Source organism: Propithecus coquereli, unplaced genomic scaffold (genome assembly GCF_000956105.1).
Source record: "Propithecus coquereli isolate 6110/MARCELLA unplaced genomic scaffold, Pcoq_1.0 Scaffold210, whole genome shotgun sequence".
Classification (NCBI taxonomy): Eukaryota; Metazoa; Chordata; class Mammalia; order Primates; family Indriidae; genus Propithecus; species Propithecus coquereli.
The window spans coordinates 4,833,353-4,860,374 of NW_012146079.1; the positions used below are offsets into that span (position 1 = coordinate 4,833,353).

Here is a 27,022-nt window from a genome sequence, read left to right on the forward strand (position 1 = left end):
TCCCAAGTTTTATATGCTGGTAATGACAACAAAAAACCCCAAAATTGTAGGTGGGCCAAATAAAATAGGCCTATATCTCTTTGCTTTCCCTACATTTTTTCTATAATCTCTTAAACTCACTTTCCCCATTTCCTAACCTGTCGTTCATCCTCACATTTCTGAAATCATGCTTCTTTGCACCAACTTCTTTTCCTGTACCCCACTGAAACAACTACTGCTGGAGTCTCCATGTCTTAGCTGTCATCCTTCTCACCTCAAATGTGAGCTCCTTGAAAGCAGAGACTGTGTATCTTATCTCTATGTTTTCAATGCTTAGCACTGGGTCCAGCAGAGTGTGGGTTCAATAAATGATTACTGAATAAGCAATTGGCTTATCTCTTTAGAACAACCCAAATACAGTGGAAGAACTGTAAATCAAAGAATGCTGCCTACCTTGAATAATATTGTAAAGGCTCACCACTTACTTAATTACCTACTTACTTCATTGTTTTAGCAAGATTCCTGCCCATCAGGTGATGCAGATATTCTTACATGGCATAATAACTTAAAATCCCCATTTTTCCTACACATGGCAAAATTTGGCTTCAAAAGAGAGAAATTCTGGTATCATTCTCTTATTTATTCAAAGGTCATTTATCTGCATGCTTAACATTTTAGAACACAGTAAGTATGAGCAGGTAAGGAAAAATTCTATGAGTTGTCAAAATAGGTGATTAATGTTCATTAATTTCACTCCTAAGCAAACATTTCAGGGCTTTATTCAGAATCTACCGGCTTTTAATTTTTAAACTATTCTAACATAACTTCACTTAGAGAGAAATTATATTTGGCCAGAACTACCTTCTAATCTATTAGCCTGAATGCCAGACTTCATTCATGGATACCAGTTTGTTGCTCTGTGGGGATGTCTTTTGAGCCCACTTTCAATTACACTGAAATTACCCTCCTCTCATCTGCTTCTATTTATGAATGGTCAAATTATTCCAGAAGGCTGGGGTCTATAAAGATTACAATAAAGGAGGTTTTTGTATTAAAAGGCAGCAGTAGTTAAAATCATGGGATTTAGACAAGAAAATAGAAACCTGGGGTGGTTCTTACAGGGAGCTAGTTCAGCAATCATAAATTAGCTCAAGAGAAGACCTGGGTGGCTCCCCTTTCTTATGAGGTTATTTTCTTGACCAGAAAGCTCCCAGTGTTCCAATCAAGTGTTCCCTCTTTTCTTTCCTTGTAAATATATAGAGCAGTATGAGGGGGGAGTGTCTCTCTTCTGGGGCCTTACCCATCACATAATCCAGTGCAATAATGCCCAGTCTAAGCACATTTATCCATAAGAAAAGGAGAGTGTGAGGAATCGTGCGCACTCTCAATACACATCTGCTTTTGTTCAATTCCACCTAACAAGAATTAAAAAGGACTAGATTAAAAACCCCCAGCTCTGCTACTGTGTTAAGGCAACTTACTAAACTTTTCTAAGGCTTCATTTCCTCATCTGTACAATGAGGAAATATTAAATTAAAATGTACAGAAGTTGAAACAATATTCTATTTAAACAGTATGACGAATTACCCATCATCATATCTTCAATTTCTAAAAGAAAACCAAGGCTCCCACATATTAGAATTACCATCTCAGCTAAGGTTTTCATATCAGACTTGGGAAACCACCCTCACTTATCCCTGGTGTGGCATCTCTGGTAAGGATCAGATTTTCCATTTAAAATCTTGCATGAAATAATGTTCTCCCACCATTCTTACTACAGTTTCAATTAGATGTGGAAATAACTGGAAGAAAATAGAGGAGTCTTAAAATGTATTTCACAAAAAAACTGGAAACAATTTAGACCTAAAAAGAACAAAAACAGAGTGCAGATGATACATAACCAAATATCAAAATAGGGAGGGAACTTACATTGAAATCAATATTCTACCATAAACCAATATGAAATTTCCTTATAAGAAGGTAAGAGTTGTTCTCAGTTATCTCTTAAGCAAAAGCAACTGAATTCCATGGGGAAATGAACTTGCTGATAAACTGAACAGGTATTTAGGCATGCTGAATGTCAGAGTTAGAAGAAATAGAATTAGGATCATATGGAAGTTCCAGTGGTACCAGCAGCCATACACGCAAAAAAAATGACAGAAGAAAACTCTGCACAGAACTTGTATGCTCAAAAGAAAGATTCTAAGTATTATTTTTCTCTTGCTACAAATGCAAAACAAGCAAAATCAATAACCAATTTTATTTCTAGATTTTTATCCACTGTACTGTATAAAGGCAATTTGGGCACTGCCTGAACAGAATTCCTAACTCAGCATCTTCTCAGACAAGTAAATTTATCATTCTGACCAATAGATAACTAATCATACAGTGGCAAAGAGAGCACTTTATATTTAATGCTTTAATAAAACTGAGAAAAGGTTGGGAAAACTTTAAAACCCTAGCCACTTTTGTATACTAAATTTTAATATGGTTTTAGAAACCGTGTATCAGTTCAGCTGATTTAACAACTGTAAAAAGCCAAATTCATAGTAATATAATCCATATGAATTTTTCAACTCACTTTTCAGAAACAGTGATTCCCCAAAAGTGCTAGCAGACTCAGAAGCTTTCTGAAGAAACAAAATTAAGTCCCCTAGACATTTGATTACTGGGCATTAACAGGGAATGCCATTGTGTGTCACAAAATATAAAGCAGATTTTAGGACTTCAGATTGCCTAAAATGACCATGAGTAGGTACTTCTATAAAGATACCAGATATTGGACATAAAAATTAAATAGTTATATGCCACAGCCAGGTTATAGGAATAGGCTATACCACACATGAAACATCACAAAATCTGAATTCCTAGGTGTAAGTCATTCATATGTTTACTTTCCTCTTTAAAATTAATCACTGCCATCATTACATCCTCATTATTTATTATCTGCATGCATGCTTCTCTTTTTTATTTACATGGCATCTTGTTCCATGTTTTCGTCTTTATCACTGGCCCATGTTATTAGGTTAATTTTACTTTGTGAACCTTATGATCTCTCGACACTCCAAGATGGAACTCCTAAGTTTGTGTCCTCTTATTTCTATCTAAAATACAGCATAATATTGAGTGCAAAAGGTCAACGGACTAGAAGCTTCTCAAGAAAGGGGATGTGGAAAACAAATCACGTCACAGGAATGCGGCCTAGGGGAAAGGGCTATCATGATAATATTTATCAAAGACACTTGTATGAACAATAAAAGACAAAAGAACATCCAAAGAAAGGCTGCAGAACATAAACAATTTAAAAAATGAAAAAAACAAAGCTCTAAAGTCCACAAAATTATAACAACTATGGGATATTAACTATGTTTTTTCATTTTGAAATGGAAGGAAGAAAAACAAATCACATGTGTCTGGTAGGGGAAGATTTGCTTAAGAAAACTTTCTCATTTTAGATTTGCTTTTTGGGTAGACAGGCACTTACTATGTCTATTATTCTATCTCATGTTTTCACAGGAATCATATTAATAAGAGACAGGGACTAGACATTAAAGGGCCTGGGAAACAGCACATTTGGGAGTTTGTTGTTTTGTATTAACTAGTCTAGTTAACCAAGATGTGCAAACTGCCAGAGCAGAAGTAAATCTACATTTTCAAATTTTTAAAAGTGAAGAGTAACGGGAAGAATATGCCTCATTCTAGCAAAGTCATATTAGGAGACAGAGTTGGGAAAATGGGATTTGAAATCTATATCTATATGACATAAAATATTAATAATTCTACAATGATAGTTATCATTGCCTCATAGGCTAACTGAAAGCACAGCTATTTCTCTGCATGTACATTTCGTTTCTGTAACAGAGCTGCTGCAAGAGCCATCATAATGCCAACAAATTAAACGGGAAATTTGAAAGGCCCAGTCACTATGAATGAGACTGAGGCTATTCCACCGACTTTACATGGTGAAGTGCATTACCAGGGAGCTGATATGACTGTAAAATGTATGTAGACACTATTAAGTTGAAATGAATCTAAGTATGTGGATAGTTCCCTTCTCACTGATAATAGAGTTAAATATTCTGAATAGTTCATTTCTAAGAGATTACTACACTTCCCCAGTACTCAAAATCATTTATGCCTTTTAACTTATTTGAAAGGTTCAGTAATAACCCCTCAAATATTCATTGCTTGTCATATTCTAAATACTGAATTTCTGGATGCAAATTCACAGCCCCTATCAGGGCTAGTGGAAGTTACATATTTATACCAAGGGAAGAACATACATCTAGAAACCTGTTCTCTGCTGCTCGTAGGCCATTATATTGCATTTTCTCTTGTGGAAGATATAAAAATGCATTGCTATTTATGCAGAACCATTCAGGTGTTACAAGCACTTCCACAACATCCAAGACTACATTAGCCAAAACTAACTGAAGTCGTTTTTTGGCTCATCATCATTCAAGCTGAATTAATAATATTAAACAGCATGTGGGATGAGGGAAAACGAAGCATGGAGCAACATTAAATCCCTTTCCACTCAAGCATAATTCATTTTGATCTTTACTACTGAATTCAGCTAAAGGTCAAACCATATACAATGGTTTAGATTCAGAAAATATATTATTTCACTGTTGAGTATGGTCTGAAATGAACGCAACTAATTTAAAAATGGAAGCAATTTGGAAAATACAAATGTAATGAAAAATGTCTCCATTACAAAGAATATAAATTAAGTCCTACTATTGATTACTGCCAACATTTTAAACCTCCCCACTCATACTGGTAATGCCTTTAGTGCAACTTAATTTTCTTCATATTGTGTTATATACATTCAATGAACATCATTCCAATGGGAGACCAAGTACAAGGTCAGAAATGGTTGTGATAATAAATTATAGACCTTAATAACTTTTGAACAGTTTTAAATGTACAAGTCATATGCAAGTCATTTAGCTTGACAGATAGTTAATGAACTACACAAACTAATAAGAACCATGTATTAATCTGTACTACTACATGGCACAAGGCCAAGATCTTAAACATGTTCTGCATTACGACCAAAACCAGGAATTGGGGCATATATAACTAGAGGCAAAAAAAGAGTTATCTATTAAAATACTATATAAGCAAAAATTACTTGTCAATTTATATATTAATAATTATAATTATAAATAAGTATAAACATATAAGTTTTTATGAAAGGATTGGTCAGACTCACAATTGACAGATCACTGAAATGTTATCAGCTGTGGAGTAGAAAATAGGTGACTGGTTGGTTCAGATATTTACTTGTTCTCTTGCTTTTTGTTTTCAACGAAAACAAAATTTGAAATTTTAGTCTTTGGAGTCTGTACTAAAGAGCACTTGTGCATTTTCATGTACTTCCATTTCTTGCTCTCGGGTGAGTCCCAAGCAGTGGCCCTGGGCCACCCTTCAACATCTCCCTGAGGGATATCCACAGCCCAGTTTCTGGAAGGAATCCAAACTAGTCTAACGCTATGGAATCAAAAGCAATCCCAAGATGGAGAGACTAAAGAATCAACCTGGGAGGGGGACCAATTGAACAACAACAACAACAACAAAAAACCCACTACTTAGTTTCCCCATTAATGAATTAAAACTGACAAATGACACCTTACCTGGTAACATTGTTGAAATCTTCATTAATTCATCATTATTCTAACATATTTTTAATGCCGGTAAATGCTCAGGACTAGCCTGAGAAATCTTTTAACAAGCTGCCCAGGAGATTCCCATGTGCCCTAAAGCTTGAGAGTCAAAATTCTATGAGGAAGGCCCCAGATGCTCTTCATTATACCTTGTCTCACTGCAGCAATGGTTCCTACCATCACACCTACAGTGCACACATCAGCAACACAAGAGATGCCAAATTCTTAAGAGCAGCAAAGTGCCTTGACTATTTGCTGAATGAATGTGAGGGCATAGGCATGAATGAATAAATGCATGAATGGGAAATTAATAGTGCTTCTGAAAAACATAGGAATGTCAATTCTTTTAGAATTAGCTCTATAAATCCATTCACAGTTCTCTAAAAATACCCAAAGTGCTCCAAATTGTTCACAATCTATATATGTGACCATATGATCTTAACTTCTCAAATACTGATCAGAAAATTGAGAGGAAAGAGGAAGTGCAGGGCTCCGATTCTGATTTCTCAGAAACAACACAGTGCTGCACTGCTTCCCATCCTGTGTGGTGTGCTGGCAGACACCACCACCATCCCAGGCACATCTGCTGTGAAAGCCGTTGCTTAGCAACAGCAATCAATGCTGTATTTCCTCTTCTCCATTTTCCTGAAGATTGAGACACTGCTCCAAGGTATTATTTTCAAATACCTTCTGTTTCATTGACCGAACATGTTTGTTAATTTTTTCTATTATGGAAAAAGAAATCATGAACCAAATTGGCCTAAGAATCCAAGAAAGAAGAGTGAGGGAAGGTCAGTATAACACAGGCTGCTTTGGGACTTGTTTGATGAAGAAAAATTCTTTGACAGCTCATTGACTTTATTTGCTATACCCTTTCATTCTGCCATTTTAGAATTGATTTCTGCTACCTCATGGGAGATGAAAGCCATTAGCATGAATTATCATTCTAAATGCAGATCCACAAGGTACTGCCATAAAACACAAAAAGCAAATGATGTTCAGAAACTGGCTTAATACACATCTCACATCTTTGTTAAAGCTCATGTCTTGGTTATATTCACATTAACCAACAACAACATTTTTAAATATCTCTCCACTGACACCACAATATATAACTCTTTCAGATGGACAATGCTTATGCTAAATTACCTGGTGCCTGAGATGAAAACATACAGACAATACCAACACTTACTTTAGGAAAAAAGCAGAAAAGGTACACAAGAGGGAGTCGAATAAAGGGAGGTAGGGGATAAGAATTCTTACCAGTATGTCCTACCAATGAATGGATTCTTCATACAAAATCAAAAATGAGACTCGGGGACTTTATGTGACACTTCCCAATAAAGAGACTTGACCAAATGCAGGGCACGCAAATACAGACAGGACAGTCTCGGGATATTAGAAACAGATCTTGTAAACTGCTCTCCTTCAATGTCCTTCCAGAAGATACGGAGCCTCCAGAGCATAGCATTTCTTTTGTGTCAGAATGTACTGTCTGTCCACAAAAGGAGTTTCTAGTACCATAGTGTCTACTACTGATAACTGCTATGAGAAAGACTGAAGGGACAAGTATGCAAAGAAATAAACAAAATTAAGGTAATCCTGTCAATTGAAATTAGTATTCTTTCAATCTTCCTCTAAATTTAATATTATATATACACAGATACACAAGACATCATATACTCTTTTTCTCAGTTACATCTATAACTACAGATGCTGATAAAAGCACTTTTCTAAGCCTCCAAACTGAGGACCAGACTTTTCAATCCTTGTACCAACAGAGTGTATATTACTACCTCCACTATTAAAGGAGTAAACTGGAGTTTGAAATGGAGAAGTAAGTTGGCCAAGGTCACCCAGCAAATCAACTAGAAGACAAAACTCAAGGCTACATCAGTTTTCCTCCTAAGTCCATATTCCTGCCATTACAGCATAAATGACATGTGGGAAAATGAATAGGAGAAAAGCACCCATTTCAAAGAACAACATGGGCAAAACAAGGAGACAAGAAATAAACAGGACATTCTCAGGCCCCACACTCCCAAGTCTGCTAGACCAAGGGCAATGAAACACTCAGCTTACTAGGTTGTTCCCGACCTGCTCTGTCTACTGCCCTTCCAGGCAAGGAAAGTGGTCCTGTGTTCAAAGGTCAAGATCGGTCCCACTCTGAAGCACCATCCCCACCCCTCCACCCCCGGCTCTACCCTCACTCCAGCGTGGTGATTGTCCCAAGATCTCTGGGACTATCTTAACATCTATAATGGCCACTGGATTTGAGTAAACCCCAATTTTAAACCTGCCTATGAATAAAGAACTTGGTCTTCTGTCCTGTTGCTTTATTTTTCTGAATACAGTTCTTCCTCTTCTTCAAAAGGAATCTTTCTGGAGCACCCTGAGTTTCCTTGCTTATAATCTCTCTGAACTCCGGGCTCCCAAGAGTTCTGCAGTGCTGGCTCCCACAACCTGCCCTGTTTGATGACTCTCTTATAGCACCAAAAGCTCCCTTCTAACCCCAGGAGGCAAAAGATGGTCATGGTTTAATATTTTAGGTACTGTTCTAGAATCTGCCAGACTTTCTTTCTTTTCTTTTCTGAGAAGTGATGGGATTGGTCTAACTGGAACACTAGAACATGGTCTCCTCTCAATGGTGAGTTGTGAATAATAAAGTTGAAAAAGACAAAGGAGAGATCTTGGAATCCAGTCAGAGATTAGATTTCACATCCTAGGTCACAAATCAGTAGGAAAGTATTATATTTTTAAAAGATTTCTTTGGTAAAAGGATTCAAGATGGACTAAAGAGGAGATAAGTGTCACACGTTGCAGCAATCCATTTTGTGCTAGAACGGTAAACCAAACATGGCAAGGTATCTCAAAAGAAAAATGGGCAGAACTGTCAATTAACTTTATATGAGATAAAATAAAGGAAAAAGAGATAAAGTTTGAAAACATGTTTAAGTTCATAATAGCAACTTATTTACTATAAGATGGATGAATTAAGGAGTTAAGATAAAAACCAAGGAATATAAAAAATTAGCATGCCAAAGTAAATAAATATAATATCAATGCTGTGTGTAGAAATTTACAAAATAAAAATATAATATATATGACTCCAAGAAGTAGGGCTAAAACAGAAACTGTTTTAGACCAATAGCCCTTTCCATGAAGACAGATGGTTCTGTTCTATTCAACGTTTTCCATGATCACTGAAAATATTTTTAAACCTTTCCAAAGACAGCTACTTGGATATTTAGAAACAGGTCTAGAAAAATCAAGAAACAGAACCTTTTGAATACTGAAGAATAATTAAAACAAAGAAAAATGGAGAAAAGCCATTTTGCAGCTAAACTAGCTGAACCCAAAAAATTACTTGCCCATGTTCGTGCTGGCAGTACTATAAAAGCATATATATGCACTCTACTTTCAAAGTCATTTTCCACCTTCTAGTAAGTTAAAATTCATGGATATACCTTATTTTTTTTTGTTTAGATTTTTACCTCTCTTAAAAAATGCTTCTGCTGAGCTTTCTATTTTTTATTCATTCAAATTAAAATGCAATGATTCACCAGTTATTACCACAATAGCCATACACATGTCGAAGAGAAGCTCATGATTATAATCTGCACAATTACTGACTGCTAGATAGCATGCCTAAACAGTACTTGAAAAAGCAGCTTCATTTCTGATGAAGATCAGGACAGTAATAAAACAGTTTCACAATCTCTTCACTAAATACATCTTTGTTTGCATGGTCTATGTATATTGTCATGGGGCAGGTGCAGGAAAATATAAAATATAAATATTTAAAATCCTACCGAGCTGCTGTGAAGCCAGTGACAAAGAAAAATACAAACATGGGGACTTCGTGCGGGAAATGCATAAATAACTTTGAGATCATCGAAAGCAGCAGCATGCCCGTATTTCTTACTTAGCTGCTTACTATTATTCAACATTGTATTTTTTTTTAATTCTAAGCCATCTTAAAAATTTGTCAGGCAACATTAAAGTCATCAAGTCTTAAGCCCTAAAGAAAGTTACTAGTAATGAGAAGCAACATTAGGGTAGGTTTGCATTTGAGAACAAATCTTTATCTTCTCCCATTAAGTAACTTGGATCATTCTTAGTCATCATCATTCTCTATCCTATCTTCAAGCAATCGGGTTGAGCAACAGCAGGGGTCAACTAAATTCAGTTGTCCAATGAAAAGTCCAAAGATAAACTTGCTCTGTTCCGTAAAGCCAATGTCTTTTTAGCCCTGAGGTATGATCTTGGGCGAGGTCAGTCCACTTACATGACAAAAATTTAAAATTTGTAACTAATTGGATGAACATCAGTGCACTAACCATCTATCTTCCACTTCAGAGGTACAACTCCTTAAAAAGGACATAAAAATATTTAACTGCATACCCTAATGATCAGCAACTCGCAAGGCAAATGAACAAAGAGCAAAAGATGGAGCATTTTGGGCTACTATGATAAACGAAGTCAAAAGGAGACTTCAGGAAATGCCAAACAATAAAGTACATTTCCATATCTGACAATACAATGAACAAAATGACCCAAATAGCCATGCTGACAAAAATATTTTTAAATGCATCACTGCCTTGATTATATTCTCATTTGGGGTGGGGTGGGGGGTGCAGACAACACATATAAAAGATTTAGGGACAACTAGAGAAATCTGAATATGGATTAGGTATTATATAAAATATTACAGAATTCTTATTAATTGTCTAAAGTGTGATATGGTATTGTTATGAAGGAGAATGTCTTTACTTTTAGAAGATGCACACAAAGCATCCAGGGTGAAGCAACATGGTATCTGCAACCAACTTTCAAATGGTTCAGGAAACACACACACAGCAAATATGGCAAAATGCTAACAATTAAAGAATCTAGGTGCTATATTTCCTTTTATATCCCTTTGCCTTTTCTGCATGATTGAAAATTTTTGTAATAAAAAGATGAAGAAAAATAAAGGCATGTAAGGATTCTATTAAAAAAGAAAAAATTGAAGAAAATAAAATTCACTATTTAGGCGATAAGAAAGACAAATATCCTTATGTGATTACGTCTAACTAAAAGCAGGAATCCAGAGAGGTAAGTAAACTCTCAAGGCAGCTTTCCCACTGGAGACATTTAGCTAACCCGAGGACCCTGAACTTCCATCTCGACAGACACACGAGCAGAAGGCACTGGAAACTCTGCCTGTGCCTCGCCCACAATGGAAAGTCTAAACCAAACTCCCGAATTGATCAGGGGTTTTTAAAGGAGTATATTTTGTGAATTAGAACAATTCATGAATTGGAATAACTATAAATTAGAATAAATCTATTCCACAGAAGGGATAGCAAAGAAATTGCCAATCTAGACCGTAGCACTGGATAGAGGGGGTAATTTTTTTCCAGACTCATAACCATAAATTGGCATCTAACCAAGCTTACAGCCTAAATTCACATTATCTTTGTGGTTAAAGAAACCTCAAGCACAAAACGTTAGGGAGATTCAGGGTTATTAATAAATGCCCTAGTTAGCCACCAGAACAAAAAGCAAATTCACTCTGGATGAATACACCTTCAATCCAGGCCTTAAAGAATTTCTAAAGAGCATGAGTTTACAGTTAAAAAAAAAAAAAATCACAAACAAAACAAGGAAACAAAGACCAGTGTGCAAGACTCAACAGAAATATCATCTAGCTGAATCAACTCACAAAGAGCTTACAATTTGGTATTGTCAGAATTTAAAGTAAGTATGTTTTATATGTTTAAAGAAATAAAAGATTGAAAATATGAGCAAGGATAATTTTTTTAAAATGTCTAAACAAAAAACCCTCTAGAAATGTGAATTATAGTTGTAATTAAAATGCTAATTTAAAATTGGCAACAACTCATATCCTACAATGTCAAATGTCGGTGAAGTTTTGAAACAACAGGAACTCTGATACATGGATGGTTCTGTATTAATGTATACAGTCACTTTGGAAAACAATTTGACATTATCTAGTGAAGCTGAGATAAGCATACTCATGGCCCAACAATTTCATTACAAATTACATACCCTAGAAAAACTCCTGTACATGTTTAATAGGAGATGAGTACATGACTGTTCATGGCAATGAAGTGTACAATAAAAACAGAAAACAAACTGTGGTGCAACCACATAACAGAAAACTATATAGCAATGAAACTGAACGAGTTGCAGCTATGGTGCATCATTCATGGATGAATCTCAGAATACTGGGACAAAAAAAGAAAAGAGAAAAGGCATAAGCAAAATCTGACTTCATTTAAATAAAATTTAAAATGTATGAAACTAAACCAAATAAATACTGACTGTAACACATATATGAAAAACTATAAAGAAAAGCCAGTGAATGAGAACACAAGATTCCAGGTAGTAGTTACTTCATGGGACAGAGAGGGAAATAAGAGTAGTGGAGCTTTACAGGTAGTGGTAACAATGTATTTCTTAGACTGGTTGATTGCTATGGGAGTTTTTATTTACTGTTATTTGTACCTTATACTTAGGTTAAAACATTTTTGTATGTGTTCAATGATAAAAACTATTTAATAAAACAAAAAAGCAACAATACAAGTATACTAGCTCTGCATGCAATAAACATGCTTTAGAAAAAGAAGAAACCATTAACAACATTCAGGAATATCGTAGCAAAATATCCACAGTGCTTGAAGAAAATACAGGATACTGTGATATGCAAATGATCAAGCTTCTCATGTAGATTTCCATCCTACAGGGCACCAATGGCTTTACTCGTATGCTTAGGAATTGTCAAGCCTATCTGTAATATAGGTTGGGACTAAGCTAACTATGATTAGTGATTGTTTTTCTCCCATTATCTCTGTTTATTCAATTTCAACTTTCATGACATCTAAATGCATTTTTTTGGCATTTATGTTCCTCTAAACACAGCCTTAAATTTATATGATGAAAATCTTCAATTTTCCCAAACCGATACTACCTTTTTCCACATCTCTAGAATATGATTTATATTCTGTTATACTATCTCATCATAATTCATGTTAGAGCTGAATCTGTTATTTTGACTATCTATAATGTTTTGGCTAGCAGCTGAACAGATGGGTAGTTTTTCTCCAGTATGAATATTTGCCAACAATTGGAAGGGTGTAAAACTCATTCTCCAACAAACCCAAACATAACCACAAGGAGTCTAACAAATAATTAAAATATCTACTGTTACAGATAGAAGTCTTCACAGAATGACACTGTGTATTCAGAAATCTTGATATAAAATGACAGTTAATTAAAAGAACACTTTGGTAATGTTGTTAAATTAATGCTACTGATAATCATAATAGAGCTTGGAATTTGAATACATATTATATTCATATTCATCTGATTCTCACAGTCCTATGAAATAGAATCTGTAAGTATTATTACCAACTTTATTGCAGATAAGGAATAAAGCATAGAGACACCTATATTATAGAAAATGGACTGAACTCAGAGATCAGAACTGGGATTTGAGCCCGTCTGTGCCTCATTAGCTTTGTAAATCGTGAGCAAGTAACTTAATTTCTCAGTCTCCACCTCGTTTGTAAACAGGCACAATATTTAATTCACAAGGTTCCTCTAAGAATTACATAAAATAAATAAAGGTTCCCAGCACGAGTACCTACCACAGAGTAGGTTCTTAATGAATATATCCTTCCTTAATTTAGGAAGTCTCCATTGACAAGAAACAGTCAAAACTTCATTGTTAATTCCTTTCACAAAAGGAGCCAAAGGTGACTCAAATTTAGGGGAAAAGAAATGTTTAGAGCTAAAACATTAATATAAACCGGAGATTACAAAGAACTCTAAACAGTCTACAATCACATTTCAGGGGCCTCTCAAAGACATCTGAAAAAATAGATAGAATCTAATGAGTGGGTCATTTAGTAGTTTAGAAAGGATAGAGTTGTCCTAGAATGATGACATGATGCATTTGATCCTAAATCACATAGGCTGTAATATTGTAATTCCACATCTAGTACATGTATATCTTTTCTACACAGTTAAATAGTATTCTCCACGTCACATACAGACAGCCTTTGACCTTCATTCACGGATCCCCTGTTTCTGATATCAGTGATTTGTAGACTCCTCCCTGGAGCTTCCTGCAAAGAAAAGCAAAGAGCTTTCATCCTCTGCGCCCAACTCCTTTGGCTCATGGCAGAACAGGGGAGATGTCTCTCCTGGAAAGCCTCTCCTGCAGTTAGGGATGAGGAGAAAAGTCACAGGGAAGCTAAGAGCCTGCAGATGCATAACCACTCACTATTGACTCAGTGAGCAAGGAAGACAGAAGTGTTGGCAGGGAGGGGGGGATGGGGGTGTTTTTAGATCAACTATGCAGCCTGAGTCTCCTGTAATAATATCAGGCACCTTCCAATCTCCATGATTTTAGTTTCTTGTCCCTGTATCTCCTGCTTCAGGGTAGCATACAGCATTTCACAAAGCATGATGTGCTCATTCTGTCATTTTGTGGATATATACTGAAAATGGAGTCCTAGTCACTAGAAAGGACACCCAGTACCCCTTGCTCCTCTTACAGACCTACCACTATGCCATAGGTATTGAAGGCACTCAAAGACTTGAGCTAATCTTAGTGTCCCTTTAGTAGAACTACTACCTCTTCTATGTTCCCCTTCTCCATTAAGTTTCCTCTTACCTGACAAGCATAGTTGACGGGAATTGTGCATTTTGAAGGGCCCTTTACAATATGGAAAACATAATTATTATATGCTAGAATTGCTAAATTCTATAATTTCATTTAGATGAACCTAATCACATCATAGCATTGAGTTTGACTTGTTTATAAACTAAATTATAAACTAAAGAGAACTAAAATATCTTTTGGTTTTAACAACTTATCTGTAAGATTTAAATCCTTTTATTTACAAAGCATTCATTCAAGCACCTTTCATTGAACACCTGGGTTTTTTTGTACACTGCTAGTAAACAAGGACGCTGTCCTCACAGAGCTGAGAGACAGTTAAACAAATAGAAAAACAACAAAATTTTAGATAATGTTAAACAAAATTTTAGATCATACTAAATGCTCCTTTAGATTGAGTGGCTGAGAGCCTTTCTGAGGGGATAACATTTGCAACTAGCAATTGCAAGAGTGCTGTTTCAAAAAATGAACTTGCTATGTTAGAGGGACAGAAAGACATCCAGTATGGCTCAGGTGTGGTGATGGTGGTATAAGATGATGTCAGGGAGGTAAGCCAAGGGCAGATACATTAGTTCTGAAATGGCATAAAGAATTAATAGTTTATTCTAGGTGTAGTGGGAGTCAGTGGAAGGTTTGGAGGGAAGGACAGGCATGACCTAATACACGTTTTTTTTTTTTTGAAATTTTAAGGTCAGTTTATTAAGTTCAATGATGAAAGCTATCAGAAGAATATTCTCCTGAAAATCATTTTTTCTTAGAAAAAAAGAAAGGAAAATCAAAACCCTCTAAGCATAGCCACAGATGCTGTGGCAATCAAGCCTCTCTGCAGATGGGGACAGTCCATTAGTCAGTTGAGTCACTCCCTGGGTCAGCAGGATTGTAGTCTGGATCGTCCTCATCATCCTCTAGCTCCAGGTCATCCATTTCCTGGAACAAAGACTCATCTACCTCCACACTGTTTCCAGCATCCTCCAAGAAATGGATATCAGATGTGTCAAGATTATGATCTGTTTCAAATAACTGTTTCCCACTTAATTTATTTTTTCCTGCTTGTTGTTCTTCTTTCATCCGTTTCTTTTTAATTTCCTGCATCAAACTTGGCCTTCCAATTTAAGAAATTCTCAATTGTAACAGGAGTGCCATAGAATAATTTCAGCTTCTTCTGCTTCCTTTTCTTTTTGTTTCTTTTCTTCCTCTCTTCTAGTTTTTATCTGATCTACTATTTCATTTAATTTTTCTTACACAGCTGTCACTAGAGTAAAGATCATCACCACACCAAGATTTTCTTCAGCCTGTAATGCTAATAATTTTAAAATGTCTGAGACATCATTATCTTCTAGATTTTCCTGGGAGAATATTTCATAAAGGGGAGCTTCACCTGGGTATTTTTCACTATATGTAAACTTGAGTGTAGTCTGAACAGTTTCATCATTTTCTCCAGCATCAGATATCACAGTAATGGTGAAGCTGGGTGGATTTTCTAATTAGAAAGAAAAGAGAAGAAAGCCTAGCACTGAAGCTTTGGGAATTCCAAATTTCAAAATTAAACAAAGAATCAAATCCATCAAAAGATGTTGAAAAGAAATAGCTATCCAGTTAGGAAAAAAACCAAGAAACATGTAGGGCACCAGGAGCCAATATATGGCAATCTGTTAAAGAAAAGGAAGTCGTCAGTTGTGCGGAAGCCTGCTGAAAAGTCAAGAGGACTGACAAAAGACCCTAGATTTGGTAAGATTAAAGGTCTTTGGTAAGCTTATTAGAATGATTTGAATGAAGTATGGGAGCTTACTAGAATGATTTTAATGAAGTATGGGGGATGAACGTCCCATTAGAATGGGCTGATAAGAGAATGGAAGGTGAGGAAGAAGAGTGGTGAAGCAAGAGACAGTAACTACATACAAGTCTTTTAAGAAGTTAGGCTAGACACAAACAGCGGTTACTGCAAGGAACACAGGGAGGCGGGGGAGAGGCCATTTTGATCTAGGAAGTTTTCTCTTACCTAAAATAAACATCCATACTTCTATTAAACTGAACTGAAAGTATAGCATGTCTATCTCCATAAATGTTTTGGCCACCGTCCTGACAAAGAAAGAAGAGGGACTAAATGACCTGTGAAAGCCCCTGTTAGTTGTCTCATACTGATACTGAATTCCTAAATGTATTATAAATGCATTTCACAGCCTTTCCATTAACTTGTCAGAAGACCTTCTTTCCCACTAAACACACTTTGCATGAGTTTAAAATGATCTTTTAAATTTACATAAAGAAAAGTTAATGAAGAGGTCATGTACTACAGATTTAATCTACATGGGACTAAGGGTATATTTTCGTCAATGACTGTTACAAGAATAATTACAAATTATAGAAAATAAAATATTCAGTTAGTGGTATAGAATCCATTTGCTTAGAATCCATTTTTTGATGCTGATAATACATCTCATTAATCTACTAAAAGTTTTTCACCCAAGTCATGAACTTTAGCACCTGTCACCATTTGTGTTAGCATTTATACCTACAGATTACAAATCTTTGATGTGTCCAATTTCTGTCAACTACAGAGTAGAGTGGAACTAGGAAACAGTGATTTCCAGTCTTTTTACAGCTTCATTATCTTGATTTTGTAAACCCACATTTGGAATAAAGAACAGTAACTCCATTAAAAGAATATGATACTAACCACTGAATAAAATGGAGACATGTAAGACATGCAAAACATAATTAAATATATTTTATATTAAATATATTAAAATGTATCTAGTAATCATTATTATTGAACTCTAAAGCTCAAGAAGACCTTATAAATCATACAGTTCATCTTCCTTGGTTTCAAAATCGACTCTTGAATTTGTTTAGCATTATTAGATGAGGTTATTTATTCTAATTTTAACATTGATAATTAACATTTAATAAATGCTTGTGATGGCTGACATATTAGATTGCATATCTAAACAATTCATATAGTCTTAGATCATGGAGAATATTAACCAAGTCCAACTTCCCATATACCAGATGGTAGAATGGCAGACCCTGAGGAGAAGTAGGGTAATAATTTCAATGAGACACATTACAATACATGGTTAGATACATTTTTCACTTTTTTTTTTTTTTTTACTGGAGTTTCTCTTTTGGGAAATGTTGATTAGGTATTCTACCCCTTCTATGTTTTCTTTTAAGCTCACAAACTGAAGCCCTCAGAAGGATTAAATAAAGCAAATTTGGGTGGTGGAACAAACTCTAAGATTCCAGCCTGGAAAACTGGGTCCCTTTTGCCACTTTATTAACAGTTTGAATTTGGGAAGATCACTTAATCTCTCCAGCCCCTTTACCTTTATGCATAAAATGAAAATGTTTATATATAATTACTCAAATAATTTTCTAAGGTCCCATCAACCTGTAAAAGTCTATGATAAACACTTTCATAAACTAGGTTTGGCATCACATGCCATGTTATTAATATTTATATTTACCTAACTTCCTTGTTTTAAAGATTGTATCATTTTTAAGGCAATGCGAAGTTCATAGAATATTAGACCACGTAGTACACCTACCCTAAGCTCCAACATTCTGAAGTGTAAGAAAATCAAGTATCTGGTTCTGATTCCCACAATCCTCTCTTGCCATTTTTAGCACCAGCTGGTAATACCTGACCTGATCTCATCTCTGTCACAGGGCTTATAGTTCAAGCTGGATGGCAGCATAAAATCCCAAATCGCCACAATTTCTTTATATCTAGATCACATTTTATAATAGCTGAAGTGACAGTTTAGGTTCCTTTGGTTAAGAAGTTCAAAACCTTTATTCTACTGCGATTCCTTTATGAGTTTCTCAGACAGAGAAATACAAGGTTAAGTGTTTACCAGCAGCACACTCACCTAAAGAAGAAACTCCATCATCTAGAGTCAATGTTTCTTCTAAAAGAAGTAAAGCCTTTTTTTTACTATGTATTTTTAGATACTTCCATTACTTCAAGAAGTTCCCATAGCTCTTGGGTAGATTCATAACAAAACCAAAAATGAATAAATGAATTAAGTGAAATTTTTGAGCCAAAATTTTAAAAATTTTCAGATAAATTTTGAAACTGCAATTAACTTCATTTAGACCATGAACATCAATTTAATGGACTGTAATAATTTCCACAAATAAAGTACTGATACTCATTTCACATACATTAATGACTATTGTTCTATGTCTTCAATTAGGAGTTCATTAATTTAAAATTAAATTCATTATAAGAATAATGTTAGAACACTGTCTAATAATTTTCTCTGCTCATCTGTAAAAATTCTACACTATCTTCTTCCTGAGAAACTCTATATTTGGTTTTTGCTCCTCATCTTATCATTCCACAATGATTCTTTGAAACCCATTTATTTTACTAATGAAAAGGGATTAGTGTCAATTTAAATCAATTAGCAATAACCTGCTGAATAAGTTTGTAATAATAGCTGTTTCATTGCTTCAGCCCACCTGCCACTAAACAAAAATACTGATAATTAATCAATCCTAATGAAATTAAAATTTTGGAACTCTCTTTATAGAAGAATAATGATTATAATTGCCTTTTATCCATCTTATAGAGATGATACACAGTATCATCTCTATCAGTAACACACTATCTTAGTCTGTTTTTTGCTGCTATAACAGAATACCTAAGACTGGATAATTTATGATGAATCGAATTTATTGGCTCAAGTTATGGGGGCTGGGAAGTCCAATATCAAGGTGCTGGCATCCAGTGAAGGCCTTCTTGCTGCATCATCCCATGGCAAAAGGCAGGTGAGAGCAGAGGGGGCCAAACTCGCCCTTTTATAACAGCACCAATCGCACCTATGAGGGTAGAACCCTCATGGCCTAACCACTTCTTAAAGGCCTCCCCCCTTAATACTGACACAATGGCAATTAAGGTTCAACATGCGTTTTGCAGGGGGCAAACATTCAAATCATAACATACACCATTCAAATATTTTGAGCTCTACAGAAAATTACATGTTATTAGAAGTATTTTAATTGTGCATATCTAAACAGACTTACACATACAGGTCTCTTCTAAATACCTGAGCCTTATTGATTTTTCCAGATGTCAAGCAGGTGGACCCCAAAAATGAGGCACAAACTTCAGTGTCCAAACCTATGGCAATTTTTAATATCTTAGTATTTAAACACTAACCTGAAGAATGCCTGAAGATTTTTTTTTTTTTTTTTTTGAGACAGAGTCTCACTCTGTTGCTTGGGCTAGAGTGCCGTGGCGTCAGCCTAGCTCACAGCAACCTCAAACTCCTGGGCTCAAGCGATCCTCCTGCCTCAGCCTCCCGAGTAGCTGGGACTACAGGCATGCGCCCCCATGCCCGGCTAATTTTTTCTATATATTTTTAGTTGTCCAATTAATTTTCTTTCTATTTTTAGTAGAGACGGGATCTCAGGCTGGTTTCGAACTCCTGAGCTCAAACAATCCGCCTGCCTCGGCCTCCCAGAGAGCTAGGATTACAGGCGTGAGCCACCGCGCCCGGCCAGATTTTTTAATTTGATAATTCATCAAGCTTTTAGGAGCCATGGCTTTTCTTAAAGACATGGCATGATCATGTTCAGAGCTACATGCTATTCTGTACATATTAATAATATTCTACATTTTTACAGTTGTTCCTAATGAGTGACTCATTAATTCACATACCAACTGCTATGATCTATGGCATCAATCTTTTTTTAAAATTAATACATAGGGAAACCAAGGCAGAAAGAGAAAGGTTATTTCTCTCTAATCCACAGTTGCCCACCAGAGAGAGTTAAAGTAGTTTGCATAAACACATTCAATATAATAAGCTAACACAAGTTTTCAAAGAAATACATAAAGAAATCATAACCTAAGGAAAAGTAAGAAATAAAAGAGAGAACCAGAAGTTAGGCTGGTATACTGTAGTTGTCTTGTGCATTGCTAAAGTTAAGCCACAAATTTGGAGAGACCCAATAAATCGTCCAAGGAACCAGAGAGGAATTTATCGTAGAGCTAGGGACAGCTTCAGTGTCTATAATTCTCAAGTTACCATTATGTCCCCAGGCAAAGTTAGCTGCAAAATATATCTTCACTATTACACAGTTTGGCTTATTTCTTTTTAAGAGCTGGAGTCTCACTATGTTGCCCCAGCTGGACTTGAACTCCTGGGCTCAAGCAATCCTCCTGCCTCAGCCTTCCAAGTAGCTGGGACTACAGGCACGCACACCATCATCCTTGGCTTATGTGGCTTATTTTTATCAAAGCATAGTATCATAATCCTTGTGCTTCTTGATTTAGAAGAAATTCTTCCAGAGCAACACTGTCCCATATAACTGTCTGTGACAACAGAATGCTCTATATTAGCACCATTTAATATGGTAGCCACCAGCCACATGTGGCTGTTAGACAGTTAAAATGTGGTTAGTGCAAATGAAAGACTTAATTTTTAACTGGATTTTATTTTAACTAATTTAAGTAGCCACATGTGGCTAGTGGCTACCATATTGGACAGTACAGTTCTAATGCATATTATGTATGTATACACAAATTTCTCTCATGGTAATATCTGTCTCTGTTACTCAGCTTCCTAACTTTGACAGAACTATTTTTCATATGGGGTATATATTCACCTAAATACTTCAATTTAAGTCTCTTAACTATTTTATTCAAGAGAATTTTTCAAGTTATGGAATCAGTATTCTGATGGACTCAGTATTCTCTTATCCAGTGAGTTCCCTGAGTTGTTGCTAAGGATGATATTTGACATGTTCAGATTCTGGTCTTCATTCATTTCTGAAAGTACTCTTTCATTCTCTTAAACTATCAATCATTCTTGCTCTTCTCTCATATCAGCTGACATGTCACTTTCAAAGAGGTATGTTTTCTCTGTTTCCTGCTTTTCTGACATGGCTGTGGGCACATGCAGAGTGTAATAAACATACTGTCCAGAAAGCAGCTTCTGCAGTCACTGGGCAGTTAATATCACTATTAGCAATAGAGACATTTAATAAAATATATACTCTCAGTACATGGAAGAGCATAATATACAAAACGCAGCTATATATTCTTACAGTGTTCAGACAAGTTTATACATAACTGTAAACTACACATTAAAAATTGGGTTTTGGTAGCTATTATAATGTACACACACACTCACATTGATATACAGAAAAAAAGAAAGTACTGATTTCTTTAAATTGCAAGGGAAAAAAATCAAAATAAGATCATAAGACATTTTATAATATCCTAGAGATAACATCCCTTACATTTCAAAACTGCCTTAAGTCACCTGGGGCTCCAGCTGTTCATCAAATACAGCACTTGACACAAAAAAGCATGGCATGAATGACAATTACTGTTTGGGGTACAAATCTGTACAGATTACATGCAGGATCCAATGCCAGTCAACTTCCCACAGCTAATCAATTTTTCAAAAAGAAGGGTACACCCAATGTTTATTTTGTGTTAAGGAGAGGAAATCAAATGAAAGGGGAATGAGTGACATTAAAATCCTTATGCCTGAGTTTAGTTTTTCCTTGGGAACATTGAACAGATTTTATGAAATTTAACCTAATTTTGCTATGGCAATAGTTATATCACTTGAGATCATATTCTAATAGAAACACAGCATTTAAACGCTCTTATCTAGCACTTTAATTCTCTCAGAGTTTGACTTAAAAGCCATAGTTTTTAATGCCAATGAGAATACATATACTGAGATTCAGGAATGATTAGAACATCTATATTTATAATCCAATGCATGCCTCTTCCTTTGCAAGCTCTTTTGTGACATGCAGCTTACTCAGTGGTTATGGGGTTAATGAACGAAATGGATCGCTGGACTGAAAATAAAAATCACTATTTAAAAAGAAGGTGACACCTAGAGAATTAGGCACTACATAATACTGTAACCACTGAGAATTCTCAACAGTAAAATAAAGCCTTGTAGTCCCAGCATTTTCATTAGTTTTCCAGTAGCACTGGATGCAGTGTGAATTACAATGAGGTAGAAAGCAATGGCTGCTCCCTTTAAAGAACATACTATACAGAGGGAAAGCACTCCTTCAATTCACACCGTTGATGGTTAGTGCCTATTTATCCATACCACTATGTATTTTAAATTTTAGTACCTTAAAATATTTCATATAACAGAATACTGAATTTAACCTGAAAGATAAAAAATGCTAAACAGCTGACATAATGAACCATGATGCATTATGAATGTTAATTTAAAAATACAGAATTATACAAATCAGTTAAAACTTATATAATAAACTTCTGTAACTACACAATTTGGAGCTAGTATTATGTCTAATGTGCCTATTTACACCGATGCAAAAGTAACATAAAGAGTGATAAAAACCCAAACAAAGGAATACAAATCAGGTTATTACCTATGAGATTGTTTCAGTTCAAAATGAGAACGTGGGGATGGGTACAAAGGTGCACAGTGTACTGCAAAGTGAAAGGTGACATTAAACCAGATATGGTCACGGAGACTCATGTTTTACTTTGCATTAGGTTCCTAGAAGCTCTTTTGAACTACTTAGAAAAAAAAATAATAAAAGTCAAAGATCTCATTAATAAACCTACCCCTAAGTATAAGCTTGAGGCAGAAAGTGTACATACCAATCATAGAAGAAAAAACAAGAGTTAACACTGCTTTACCCACTGTAACCAGAAAGTGTCATAAATCCTACATTAGTTTCTGTCCTAATCACCCATATTTAATTCCCTCCAATTTACCAAAGTTGAAGAATTATTCTTAGTTTCTACTGGGATATAATAACACATCACCTTCAAGTTAGATAATGATGTCCTTCCTGTATATGTTACTCAAGTGTTATTCACTGTGGGTAGTAGGCAGGTATGTAGGTAGGTGGCAGACGGACATCTAGGGTGGGCCATCTCTAATTCACAGGTAATATCAGGCTCATGATAATGCCACTTCCTCTTCCTAGGGTTCCAAACGCCCAACAGTACCCTAGAACCTCTATTTGAATTTCTCTTCCAAAGCAAATTCCTAACCTCTAGGCAGGAAAATGCTGGAAAAAGAGTACTTGAGGTCATTTCAAGGAGTTCACAAATCCTTGTGTGCACCAAGCTCCGTCTATAGCTGTGGCTCCAATATGGGAGGTACGAGCCACTGAGTGACTACTGGGCACTTGAAATACAGCTAGTGCAGCTAAGAAACTAAATTTTTTATTTAATGTAATGAACTCAATTAAATAGCCACATGAGGCTACTGGCTACAATACTGAAAGCAAGACATAAAACATTTCCATCGTCACAGAAAGCACTACTCCATAGGCTAAACTAGGGGCTATAATTGGATATACACATTCCTGAAAAATCTCATGGTATGTAAAATCTTATACTATGAGTGCTTATAAGGCAGAACACTCAAACCCTATACACTATTATAACCAGAGCCCTAAAAAAGTAAAAATCCTAACTTTAAAAACTAGCACCATTTTAGAAAAGACATTAAGTTCTTAATAAAGAAATGTTACAATAATTATCCAACTATACTTTTAAAGTAAAGGTGAGGTTAGCTTGAAAGGTTCTGAAAATACACAAAGACTGGAAAGAACTGTGACCAGGTGAAGGGGTCTCAGGCTCAATACTGTATTCCTCCATTCCTCCACCTTGCTGGACTGTGTCGGTGTGTTAACTGTGTTCTGGGTTCAGCTGCTACTACCTTATGACAAAAACCATCAATACTCCAAGAAAAATCACTTATAAACCAAAGAGACTACCACATTAACTGAGTATCATTCCCCTCTTTTATCAATTTTCATTAATTCCTGTGATTGAAACATGAGTAGGAGCAGAAAAGACTACATTTGTCAAACAAGTTGTTTTGTTTTTGCGCCCTCACGCTACTTGATATAACCCTCATCACAGCTCCACTGTTACACTGCTGGTGGGACTGCAAATTAGTGCAACCTCTGTGGAAAAGAATTTGGAGATACCTCAGAGAGCTAAAAATAGAAATATCATTCGATCCAGCAATAGCACTATTAGGCATCTACCCAAAAGAGCACAAAACATTTTACGATAAAGACATCTGCACCCGAATGTTTATGGCAGCACAATTCACTATTGCAAGGATGTGGAAACAACCCAAGTGCCCGTCAATCCATGAGTGGATTATCAAAATTTGGTATATGTTTACAATGGAATATTACTCAATCATAAGAAACGACAGTGATCTAGCACCTCTTATACTTTCCTGGATTAAACTTAAGCCCATTATCCAAAGTGAGGCACCACAAGAGCAGAAGAACAGGATCCACTTGTACTCGCCATCAAATTGGTACTAACTGATCAACACTAGGTTGATCACATGGCAGAAATACTCTCTAGGGATTAGGGGGATGGGGGGCAAATCTACAACTAAAGGACATGGGGAGCACTAAAGGGAGGGAAGAGCATGCCTTTAACCCTCGCTTGGGTGAGGCAAAGACATAAAGTGTAACTATAATATTTGTACCCTCACAAAACCCTGGAATAATAATAAAAAACAAAACAAACAAAAAAAAAACCTACACCCATTTTTCAAGGCTTTTCTCATTTGACACCTTTATTTAGCTTTCCCCAATCATCTCCCCCATGCCCCTCAAGATGTCAAGGACACAGGCATTTCTCCCCCCCCCCGAAGATGCTTTTATTCACACTTGACATTAAATTTAACACATATTTATCATTACTGTTGCTGCTACTATTATTAGGGGTGGCTTAGGAGGGCTGATAGAAATTTAGAGGGGAAAGCTAAAATTCCCCAAGCCTTGGCAACACCTCTACTGACTGGATTTTAGTCCTGACTCTGCCATTAGCTTCCCGGGTGATCCTGGGCAAGTCATGCCCCTTTCTGGGCTTCTAACGATCTCATCTTTCAAAATATCTTTGTTAAGTGTTATAACTGCTAAAGTGATTAAAAAAAAAAAAAGCCCCTGTAAACCTTTAATATGCACAAAATTGAAAAAAGCTGCAATGAGTGTAGCCTTCTAGACTTTTTCCCACATCAATATATATATAAACATAAGAGCATTTTAACCTGAATTAGATCATGTCATCTATCTCATACTGTGACTTGGTTTATTTTATTCAATTAAAATTTTGACTTCAGTACAGAAATAAAACCCCCTCAGTTGTTTGACCTGCTGCATTCTAAGAAAGAAATATAACAATCTCCTATTGATTAAAAGGTCCTTTAATTCTTTAAGCTTTTCTTAAACTAGGAAAGTAATAACATATACATAATTTATTTTTAAGTAAGTATAAAATGAAAATTTTTCTTTCTCCATTATATTCCCTCTCTGGAAAAAAAAAAGTATCTGTTTTTTCATTCTTCTGATAGATATCATTGTGGTTTTAAATAATGTATTCCTATGTTTATTTCCTGATTTTTGTTATGGTATTATTTTACATTGTCAGCATTTATGTTTTAAACCATTAAATTCTAGTTATTCTAATCCTAAATTTTATCTATCCAGTCCTCTGTGCTTTCTCAGTAGTTGATTTTAGGAGACTTGAAAACCAATAGAAAGCATTTACCACATTACATAAATATTATTCGCCATAGAACTAAGTATTATGGATGAATTCACAAAGCAAGAAATGCAATCCTATGCCATTAAGCCTCTCCTGTTTGGTGGAAAATGTCCCAAGATTCAAGGTCAAGTAGATTTAATCTTAACTTTTTTGCTTTTTTTCACTTTATCTGTACCTCTTTTTCGCAGCTCAGATTACCTTCTTTCTTGAATTCCTCTACCATTTCATTGGAGCAAACTCTTCAAATATAGTTTTTTCACATAGGAAGCTTGGATAATAAAAGACTTAGATCCATGCATATTTGAATATATTTTTATTGTTGCCTTCCTACCTAAGAAACAGCTTGGGCTACATAAGATTTTTGGTTCAATGTTATTTTCCCTCAGAATATTGAAAGTATTGCTCCATTATCTTCTAGAATTCAATGCTGCTTATGAGAAGTGTGATCTGAGTCTGGTTCCTGTATCTTTTTCAACTTATTTTTTCCTCCATGGGAGTATGTGGGGGGGTAGAGGGGTATATGTATTTTAATCCATGGAATTCTAAAATTCCACTAGGAATAACTGAGTAGTAGACATTTTTTAATCATCTGACTCAATATACAGTCAGTCCTTGCAATCTGAAGAACTGCATGGCTTGTTTCAGCTTTGTGAAGAATTTGTCATTTCATTGATTATTTCTCCCCTTCGTTTTATTTACTATCTGCTTCTAGAGATTCTATTATAAAGATGTTGGTCTTCCTAGAGCTTAACCTTTAAGTCTTTTATTTCCCAAATTGTCCATTAATTACATTTTTCTGCCAGTACAGTCTGGGAGTTTTCCGGAACTTTCCTTTCAAAGTCATTCTTTAGCTATATTTATTCTATTAGTTGGTACATAAAACTTTATTTTATTTTATTTTATTTTTTTTTGAGACAGAGTCTCGCTTTTGTTGCCTGGGCTAGAGTGAGTGCCGTAGCGTCAGCCTAGCTCACAGCAACCTCAAACACCTGGGCTCAAGTGATCCTCCTGCCTCAGCCTCCCGAGTAGCTGGGACTATAGGCATGTGTCACCATGCCCGGCTAATTTTTTTTCTATATATTTTTAGTTGTCTGATTAATTTCTTTCTATTTTTAGTAGAGACGGGGTCTCGCTCTT

At 35.6% G+C, this 27,022-nt stretch overlaps 1 protein-coding gene across 1 annotated transcript in view; it reads right to left on the minus strand.

Moving 5' to 3' along the window:
* Positions 1–27,022, minus strand: part of SMYD3 (SET and MYND domain containing 3) — a 583,727-nt gene that overhangs the window by 408,618 nt on the left and 148,087 nt on the right. The window lies entirely within an intron of this gene.